The sequence below is a fragment of the Talpa europaea genome (assembly GCF_964194135.1).
Source record: "Talpa europaea genome assembly, chromosome: 4".
Taxonomy (NCBI): domain Eukaryota; kingdom Metazoa; phylum Chordata; class Mammalia; order Eulipotyphla; family Talpidae; genus Talpa; species Talpa europaea.
In genome coordinates, this window is record NC_140070.1 from 74,194,093 (window position 1) to 74,204,143 (window position 10,051).

Sequence of the window (10,051 nt, forward strand, 5' to 3'; positions counted from 1 at the left end):
TTATCTTCCTTAACCCTTCAAAGAAAGGTAACATCTTTTGAGTTTTGACAGATGTTGAGGTACTAATGGTATTTCAGTAAGGTGATAGCTCCTCAAATGTTACCCATCAAAATGCCCATGAAACACAACCTTCCCTGTAATTAGTCATCAGAAATAATAAATCATCACCACTCCAGGTTGTACTATCTCTGAAAGCAATGACCTAAAACATCACCTGTCCCCAGTGACTGCCAATCAAAGTGATACAGCACTATTGGAGGCGGACCCAATTCAGAAAGTGTGCAAACAGGATGGGAAGCTACTTAACATTTAGTTCCATAAAGCACTCCAGAAAAGAGAAATCAAAATGGGTGAAGTCTTAGCCTAATACCAATAGAAACAAAAACTTCCAAACCCACAGTGATGTGAAAGCACCCATGAAAAAGTCTGAAAGATTGGTCAAAGTAGTGGCTTTTAGGGCCCAGACATTGTTTTTCTTCCCTATATTTCCCCCAGATTCACTTTCATCTTCATTATACGACTTTCACAGGAATGCCATTGAATGGCTGAAGAACTGAATTTCAGCCATAAACAAATACACAAGGTGTGAGTTCAAATGTCTCCCCTTGTACTAGGACAGGAGCTACTGCCCTTGGGCAGTTCTGTCCTCCTGAAGTGGAACACATAGTGGGGAAGTGGAAGTTTGCTCTGATGTATGACATACAGCCTCACAAATCTCTTCCAAGTCCTGCTACCTGAGTCTCAGAATTAGACTTAATTTGGTTCAGACAATCTGACGTGCATATGAACATTATTAAATATACACCTCTTCGTGATTTTTAAGATAATCTTTAATGAGAGGTGTTAACAATAGGGATCTTTCAGATTGCATAATTCTAATGATTCTTTTGGAAAACTGAGATAAGATTTAAAAGAAGCTACATCTAAAACTGACACGCTTGAGGTTCCACCTAATTTTCACCTTGACTTATTTTGCAACCACAGGCTAATAACAAACATTTGATTACTCTAAATGAGTTATAAAATCTTGATGTTATTTTCTAGAGAATCTGAAAAATCAATACCTGTCTAATTTTTGTCCTTGTACTTACCAGATATTTAGCAATTAGCCCCACTAATGTCCAGATTCCATCTCTATTCTCAAAGTTACACTGATACACACTTTAGTCATCTTTTGGTTCCATGAAGATGACATTTATGAAGCCATTTTTTAAATGGAACTGATTGGTCACTAATGGCATTACCTGTCTTGTTTGAATTACGCTCAAGTCCCTTGGAGTGGACCAAACAGTAATTTTAAGAATCAATCAAGGAAATAATTGCTTGAGAATTTGCCCAGATTGAAGGAATGATAATTACAGACTTTTTGCTAAAGAATAGAATTGGTAACCAATTGTGTATGGCTAAGAATAGTGTCAGATTGTTAATAGTAATTTAACTTGTTTCCTTAGCCATTTACCAGATCTCCCCAAGCCCCTTGACTTTACCTCTCTGAAGGGCACATTTTGGGGTTCACGCTGAAATTGTATACCTCAAATTCAGTTCTTTGCTCCCAAGCAAATACCTGCTGGTCTCTCATTTTTGAGACTCTATTTTTAGGTTAATAGTTTTAAAACCCAATAGATATATATCACTGACCTCCATACCATACCACATTCCAGTAGGAATACCCTTAGTCTCTCACACTTAGAGGACCTGTCTAAAGTAAGGTTTTCATTTGGCTCCCAGAGCCTTTTTTTCTGACTATCATGCATGATGATTATAAGAACAATCTCATCTTCCATTTTTCTAACAAATTCATTAGATCAATGCTTATAACCAATCTAGCTCTCTAAGTGAAAGAAGAAGAATGTCATTGTGGTTGAGTATAGCAGTTTACAGGCTTCACTTGTGAAAACATCACACAAACTGTGTTCTTCAGCCAATAAAACAGTAAGGATTAAAATAGTGGAATGTACCTCCTAAGGCTCTTAGAGGTTTTAAATAAATAGAGAGAGAATAGTTCCAGACATATGACATGAGCCTCATGTTTGAGAAAGAAATACAGTGACCATGACTGTTAATTCTGAATAACAACTGTCCACATAGACATTGAGAGCTCCCTTACTACTAAACATTCCATGAAATGTAGAGGAAGCCAAGTTAATATTGCTTGCCTGAATATGCTATAGATATAGGGTACTGTACCTACCCTACAGACCTTGGACTTACCCAGCCTCTGAACCTGAGAGGTATAGTAGATAGATAGTAGTAAGTATAGTAGATAGAGGTATAGTAGATATACCTGACTGAGAGGTATAGTAGATAGTGTTAGCTTCACCTTACAGAAGAGGAAAAGAAGGCATTTCTAGATTAATTGGCCCAAATTGCACTTTTTGTGACAAAGTTAATATGTAAACCCAAGCAGTCTGTTAAAAACCAGGAAAATAATGATTGTTTCATTCCTTGCAAAACTACAGGGAAACAGAGACTTACTATCAAATCTCTCAAAGGTGGACACTGGTCAAATAGAGTAATTTTCTCATTGCACTTCGGGAGAATGCCAATTTGGAAAAATAAATATTTATGTTGTTAATTAAGTAATAGAAAAAAAAATGTTTTGTACTAGGTCTGCAATCAGCCCCATTCAAGATTTTAAAGTTCAAAGTCTGAATGGAGTTGATTGCAGGCAAGAAACAACACTCATCAGACAATCAAATCACTCGTTTTCCTGGATGTTTTCTTATTGAACTGAACCTTAAGTGACATCTTCAGGGCAGAAGATATTTCAAATTATTATTTTTTTTCTCTTAGTTGTGTCTGGTTGAATCATTATTGTAGGCCAGCAAATGGGTCTCTACAACCTTGAAAAGGTAAATGACCTTATTGTAAGCTTTGACCTTGCTCACAGCATCTTTCCTGTTGATTTGTTAGCACTGAATGTGGTGTATTGTTTCAGTTGGGCAAAGTCTTTGAAGCTCCACTTTTTGCCACCCCTCCCTCTTTAATGACTTCAAGCTGTTCAAAGAGTTGCTTTGAAACACAGGCAGAAGCCAAATGGTTTATACTAAAGCTAATTTAAAACAAGCCTTAAATAATGCTTGCTTTGAGGGAATCAGAGGGCTTATGAATAAATGGACAGTATATGCTTTTTCAAAATATCCTCTTTTCTTGATCACTGAAAGAGGTGTTTATTTCTCATTATGTATAGCAAGGAGGGGAAAAAAACACAGACTTCTGGAATTTATAACAAAGCAATAATGTAATACTTTACTAGGATTTAAAAGCAGTGCACATGAGAATTTATAATATGCAAACAATACTAGGGCAAGTGTGATGCCAGCAAAGGAATAAAACAATTTATTTTATTGATTTTTCTTTCAATGTATGGAAGTGTAGCAAGGAATATATTTGTTTCTTTAAGTGATGTGACAAAATCAGAATTTAATATATGTAGACAATGCTAAACAAATTGGAGCAGTAGGGAAATCACTGTCTTATTACCTTTATTTAACACTTACTAAGTAACAACTGTGTCTAACAAATGTCTTCAAGACAGATTTACCAATAACTATATTTTGTCTATTAGAACCTATCAGTTAGGTCTGTATACTATAGGAAGATGTCTTTTCTATCAGTTCTATAATCTAGACACTATACCATATATATATATACACACACACACACACACACACATATACATATACAAATATACATATATATATGGCAGTACATAACATTTTTCCCTGCACATAGTAGGGACTCAATAACTATTTCTTAAATGAATGTTAGAAAAAAAAAATCAAGACAGTAATTTATTTTTAAGTCACAGGAGAATATAAGCCTCTCACCCAAGATATGCAGATTGGAAGCAGCAGAGAAGAAATGTTTTAAATGATCTGTCTTAATCCCTAAATGATGTGTTTAGTATTGCTAAGCATCATCAGTGTAAGGAAGGGCAGGGTAAACTACTGTAGTGACTACATTGCCATTGTACAGGAACATTCTTTTAGGGGACGGGTGGGTTGAGGGAGGGAGAAAGGGAAGGAAAAAAGGAAAAAGAGAGAGAAAAGATGAAAGGAAGACAGGAGAAGGAACGAAAAGGAATAAACTAATAGAGATGCACAAGCTTTCTGCTATGATAGTACACAGAGGGAATGTTACTTTCCTACTGCTGCTGTAACTAATTACTGCAAATGTAGTGGTTTAAAGCGAAATCTATTAACTCATAGTATGACACATAAGAAGTCTTAAATGGGTATAACTAAGAAGGTTGCACACCTTCTGGAAATTGGAGGGAAAATCTGTTCTTTGCCTTTTTCAGCCTTCAGCGGTAATCCATATTTTTGACACATGGTTTCCGTTTATCTTCAAAGCCATCAATGGCTTGGGGTTTAAAAGATTAGAAACAAAATAATATCTCTTGATTGGAAAGACTTACAAGATCATCTGGCAGTAGCTGAAGCTATGTTTCCAGAGAAGGAAGAAAGATTGGTTAGGGTACACAGCTTTTTTCTGTTCTCTTTCAGTTTATTTTTTGTTTCTCCCCAGCAAAATGCAGTCCTTTCAAAATGTCTGACACATACTAAGTATGTAATAAAGAGCTGTGGAATGAATGACTTTATAAAGACTTTTTTTTTCCATTTTGGATCACAGAATAAGTAAAATATGACTAGATGTCTCAGGTAGGCAACTCCCCCCCATTCCACCCCACCACCGATTTCATGAATGCTTCTATGCAGCACCAAAGAATAAGACCAACGTGCCAAAGAAGCTGAATAGAGACATGAAACAAGATAAAGGTAGCCTCGTTCAGGTCTCTGGATCTAAGCTGCTCTGAATCGAGTCAATTTCTCAACTAACAGTTACATGTACCATAAGTTCTACTTCATGCCTAGTTTGATGAATTTCTGACTTCTCGAAAACAATGAGTTCTGATAATAAACTCACTATTGCCCTATCAGGTCACCTTCTCCTGAAATGAATTCTAATTTTCTGTTTCACTACATTAAGAATAGACAGACCATCATCAATTAAGTGTAAATCCAGCTTGCTTCTTTCTTTTTGCACAATGCACTGAATATTTTAACAAAAATTAAATATAAGAAAGAAAAAGGAAAAACCCATGTTACTTTATTTTGTCCTCATAAACTTTTCAGAATGCCCTGAGCCTGTGGGAATGTATTAATTTGCATGGCCACTACTGCAATATATAATGGTGATTCAAAATGAGACAGGGAAAAAGGCTGGATGGGATCCAAGTTCAAATTTCAGAAGAGGGACTACTTGGAATTAAATCTCCAAGACTAAGTGTCTTTTAGACTTTATTTATGTTTCTCGGTGAAAAACACCTGAATGTTTTGAGACCCTAATTAGTCCAATCCTAGTTGTGACAATGAGGGAAAAAAAAAAAAGGAGCAATCAGATTTAAATACTATTCTTGATAATTGTGTTCAATAAACTCTACTTTCTGAATCCCTCTGTAAATATGTTGGCACTTTAGGTTCAACTCTCTTTGTTTTTTCATCACCCCCAAGCACCAAGGTCAATAAAACATTTGGAAGAAATGAGTATGTTGTACATATTGAAAGATATACTGTATGCATCTGAACAAAAGACTTGTAGTGCACCATTTTATTGAACTCTTATTTCATTTCAAAAGCTGAGAGGCAAAGAGGACCACTGCAGATCTATCAAATATGTGGGCTTTAATATTTACTTTAGTCATAAAGAGCAAGTGACATGATGAGGACTCACTAGCATAGTAGAAACTCAGGTTGTCAGTCCCAGAAAATGAAATTTTTATTTATGGAAGTTGTAAGCTCGAGAAATGATATGTATTATATTTCTGCTCCAGCTGATTTATAGATTAAATGAATTAGTAGTCACTAAGTTACAGCTTCATATTTTTTCTCCTTAGAAACCAAGATTTTAAAAATATATAGGTGGAAACTTTTTCTAGAGAGGAGATACACTGATTAAAGTGCCTAAACTTTCTTCAAAAGAAAATGTCAGAATCGCTATGAATACAAACTTGCAGAGCTATAGCTATTATGCTCTTATGCTTGTTTTTCCAGATGATAAATAACAATAAATAGTTCTTTTTCAAATGTAATATATGAAATTACATTTGTGAAATGACATTCATCTTGTGTCTTATGAGCTTAAGGCACTGTTCTGGGTTACAATGCTTATATTATCTTCATTTTTAAATAGAAAATTTTTAAATTTTAATTATGCTACAAGTGGTTTAAATAAGAGGATAAGAGACAAAACCAAGCACATGGTTTTGTTTTCTTTTTTCAATTTAATATTATTAAACCATTCTGGTTTTACATCTTATTAGTACAAAATTGAGCATCTGAAATCAGTTTATTAACAAATATGCATGCTGCTGAAACAAAAAAGGGAAGACACTAAGATAAATTTTACTCATTTGAGTAGTTGTTAATTTTAGTATAAATACTTGTTCATTCCCTTATTTAATGTTTCTGAACAATGCAATTTAGGAGTTTAACATTTTTTTCTCTTTCACCTAATTTCTTATGGGAGGGACTGAAGTCTCCCCTTTAATATGTCAGGCACTGCTGATAAAATTGGAAATGCAGTGGGTAAGATAGGTTTGTTTCTTTATAGGGAACATCAGTTAGAGGAAATAACAATAAATTAGTAAACAAATAGACAATAACATATCCAATTAAAATAGCATCATAAATGAAATGAATGGGTGATAGATCAGAAAGTAATTTATTAAAGAGTAGATGATGCTAAATTAAATAGGGTTGCAAGAGACATCCTTTCTGAGGAGGGGACATGGAAGCTGATTCATGAAGAATGAAAAGGGCTCAGGGCATGAGGTGAAGAGGTGGACAATATTTCAAGCCGAGGGAACAGAAAGTGCAACCCTTGAAAAGGGGGAAAAACTTGGCAGGTTTTCAAAGGCAAAGGGAGATTGGTTTTAGCATATATAGTGAGGGCTATGTGATGAGAAAAAAGTAAAATAAGTAGACTTGAGCTAGATAATACCTCACTGGCATGATCTGAGTGTTCCTCAACATTCTTATGTTGAAACCTAACTCTCAAGGTAATGGGATTAAAAGATGGAGCAGGTGGGAGGTGATTAGGTCTTGAAGGCCTGATCCCAGGGAATTGGATTAGTGCCTTATGAAAGAGGCATCAGAGAACCTTCTTGAACATTTCTGTCATGTGAAGATACAAGAAATCTTTTTTTTAAAGAGTTATTTATTTATGCATACAAGAGCTGGAGTACAGGCTAGAGGCATTTACCAGAGGGTGAAAGGATTTACCAGAGACACAGTGGGGAGCAGAACAGGCAAACTGACTGAAATACACTGCTGAGAGGAGCAGTGAGCAAGACTAGAGAGGTCTGCCTTGCCATGTGCTTTGCTCCCTGGTCGGCTGGGATCAAACTCGTGCTGCAGAGCCTGCAGATTGTTTCATAGAGCAGGGTTTAATCCCTTGCCCCACCAGGGAGGCCTATATACAAGAAATCTTTGACCTATAAAAGGACCCTCACCCAGCCTGCTGACACCCATGTCTTAAATTTCCTACCTCCAGGATTGTTGGAAATAAATTCCTTTTTTTTTTTTTTTAAGATTTATTTATACAAGCACTGGGTTCAGTCAGAAGCGCGGGAGGGTGAGAGAATTCACCAGAGCCAGAGCGGGGAGCAGAACAAGCAGAAGGACCGAAGTACACTGAGGGGAGCAGCGGGCGGCAGGAGAGGTCTGCGCGCCATGTGGGACCCTCACCGGCAGCCGGGGATTGAACGGGCGCTGCAGAGGCTGCGGGCAGCTTCGCAGCCCAGCGCTCAACCACTGCCCCACCAGGGGAGGCCCTAAATTCCTGTTTTTAAAAAGCTACCCAGACTGTTATAGACGCTCCAGCATATTAAGACACTGGCGTTATAGGCCCTGCTGATATATTTGGATCTTATTTTTAAAAAAAGATATGTAAAAGCTGTACAGATATTTTAAAGTTATAAATAAATTTAAAATAATATTAAGCAGGGGAATGATATATTTTATGATTTGATAGTCACTTTGGAGATATGTTTCCAAACAATATGATTATCCTTAACAGTACTGAACTGTAAACTTAACAATTAAAATGCCTAAAAAATTATTTTTCTCCTTTTTAAAATTCTGTGTAAATACAGAAATTATTGCACCATGTTTTTAAAAGTTTCTTTGTTGTTTGGAAAATGGACTTTGGGGGAGAATGCGTGAAGGCAGGGAGATATTACTGCAATGATCCAGAAAAGAAATAACAGTGACTTAGATAAACAAGGTGGCAATAAGAATAGATGAAAAGGACTAATTTAGGGGAAAAATAATCAAAAAGATATTTGATAAATAGAGTGAAAATGTAAGATATTTCATAAATGAATGATTGAAAAAGGAAGGAAGCAAAATTAACCTCCCTTCAAAATATCATTGTCAAAAGGATAAAAAAGAAGGGGAATGGTGCTATTATTGCCAGAAATCAAAGAAAACTAAAGACACACACAAATTAGCAAACTTACCATAGTTGCATATGAGATTGCAACAGACTTCACCAAAAATTTGACAGTGATAAAATGTTCAACTTAAAATATAACAAAGCTTTTTCCATATTTTTTAACTTCCCCCTCTGATCGTCCCTTTTCTGCTCTTTATCATTACATAAGCATTATAGTTAATTTTTTGTTTTATCTATTTTATTCTGTTTCTAGTCAACACACACAGGTACTTATTTGCCAATTTTGTTTGACTTGCTATGGTGTTTTACTAAACAAAGCACTTTCTTCTGTAATCAAGGTATGATTGTCTCAGTAAAGACAATTTTATAGCCATCCACAAATATTGGTATTCCCTTTTCTAATCATGGTTGGCATATCTTCCCATTCATATAACATAATCAATGCCAAATAAATTTGGTCTTGGTAGACCACTACAGTTTTCTCTTTAAGAGGCAATTTTGAGATTCCTCAAAATCTTTAGTTCATGTAAAATGCAGGTGTGTGTTAAGAGCTATTACAATAAATTGAAACACCTGTTAAGTCTGTATTCCAGCTTTCTCTTTAATTCCAGATGTAATTCAATGTCTTCACTTATTCATTAAATAATGCCAGAAAACATTAAATGAAGGGATAAACCAATATTCTCATCTGTTTCCAAGCAGACATTTCAAAACCTGTGCCTTCCTCCAATTTTGATTTTATGGAATTGCTTCCAGAACACTGAGAAAGTGGTTTTTGAGAATTTAATAGAAAAAGCATATGGTAGATTAACATTTGTAGGTATTGTATTTTAAATGTTTTCCTTTTCCATTCTTATTCTCATATTTTCCAACTTTCATTCCTGAAAGTCAATTTGATACATAACATTAATGTATATATCTTTTATTTAATACAGCATGGTTTTTAAATATAATCTTAATTTTATCTATCTTGTGTTTCATAAGAAATTCTCTTTTTTTCTTCATCTCCCATGGAATATGTGAGTTTTTATGGAAATAAAATAATTTCAATATAAATAATGTATTTTCGATTTTTTGATTCATATTTTTGTTTAAAATAGAGTAATTAATATATTTTTATGTCATCATAATAGGGTACATCAGAAGAAAATTATGTACATAGCTTTATGAAGTATATAATACGTAAATTTGAAATTATCTCTAAAGAAAATTGGACATAAATTTAATGAAAGTAATATTCTTAGTGAAGAGTTTCTTGTTAGTAGAAAATAAAAAATGCAAAACTGGTATCTTTGTATATATAGTTAAGATTTGTCTTTAGGGCCTCCCCTGGTGGCGCAGCGGTTGAGCGCTGGGCTGCGAGGCTGCCTGCAGCCTCTGCAGCGCCGTTTAGCTCCCCGGCCGCCGGCAAGGGTCCGACAAAAAAAAAAAAAAAAAAGATTTGTCTTTATATCTAGTTAATACACAGAATTCACATAAAAATGGTCAGGTAGGTTTTATTTAAATTGTCGGCATGTTTGTGATGGTTACTTTAATATATCAATTTAGTGGCACAGGAGTAATTCACATAAAGAATCTCTATTTGACTCTG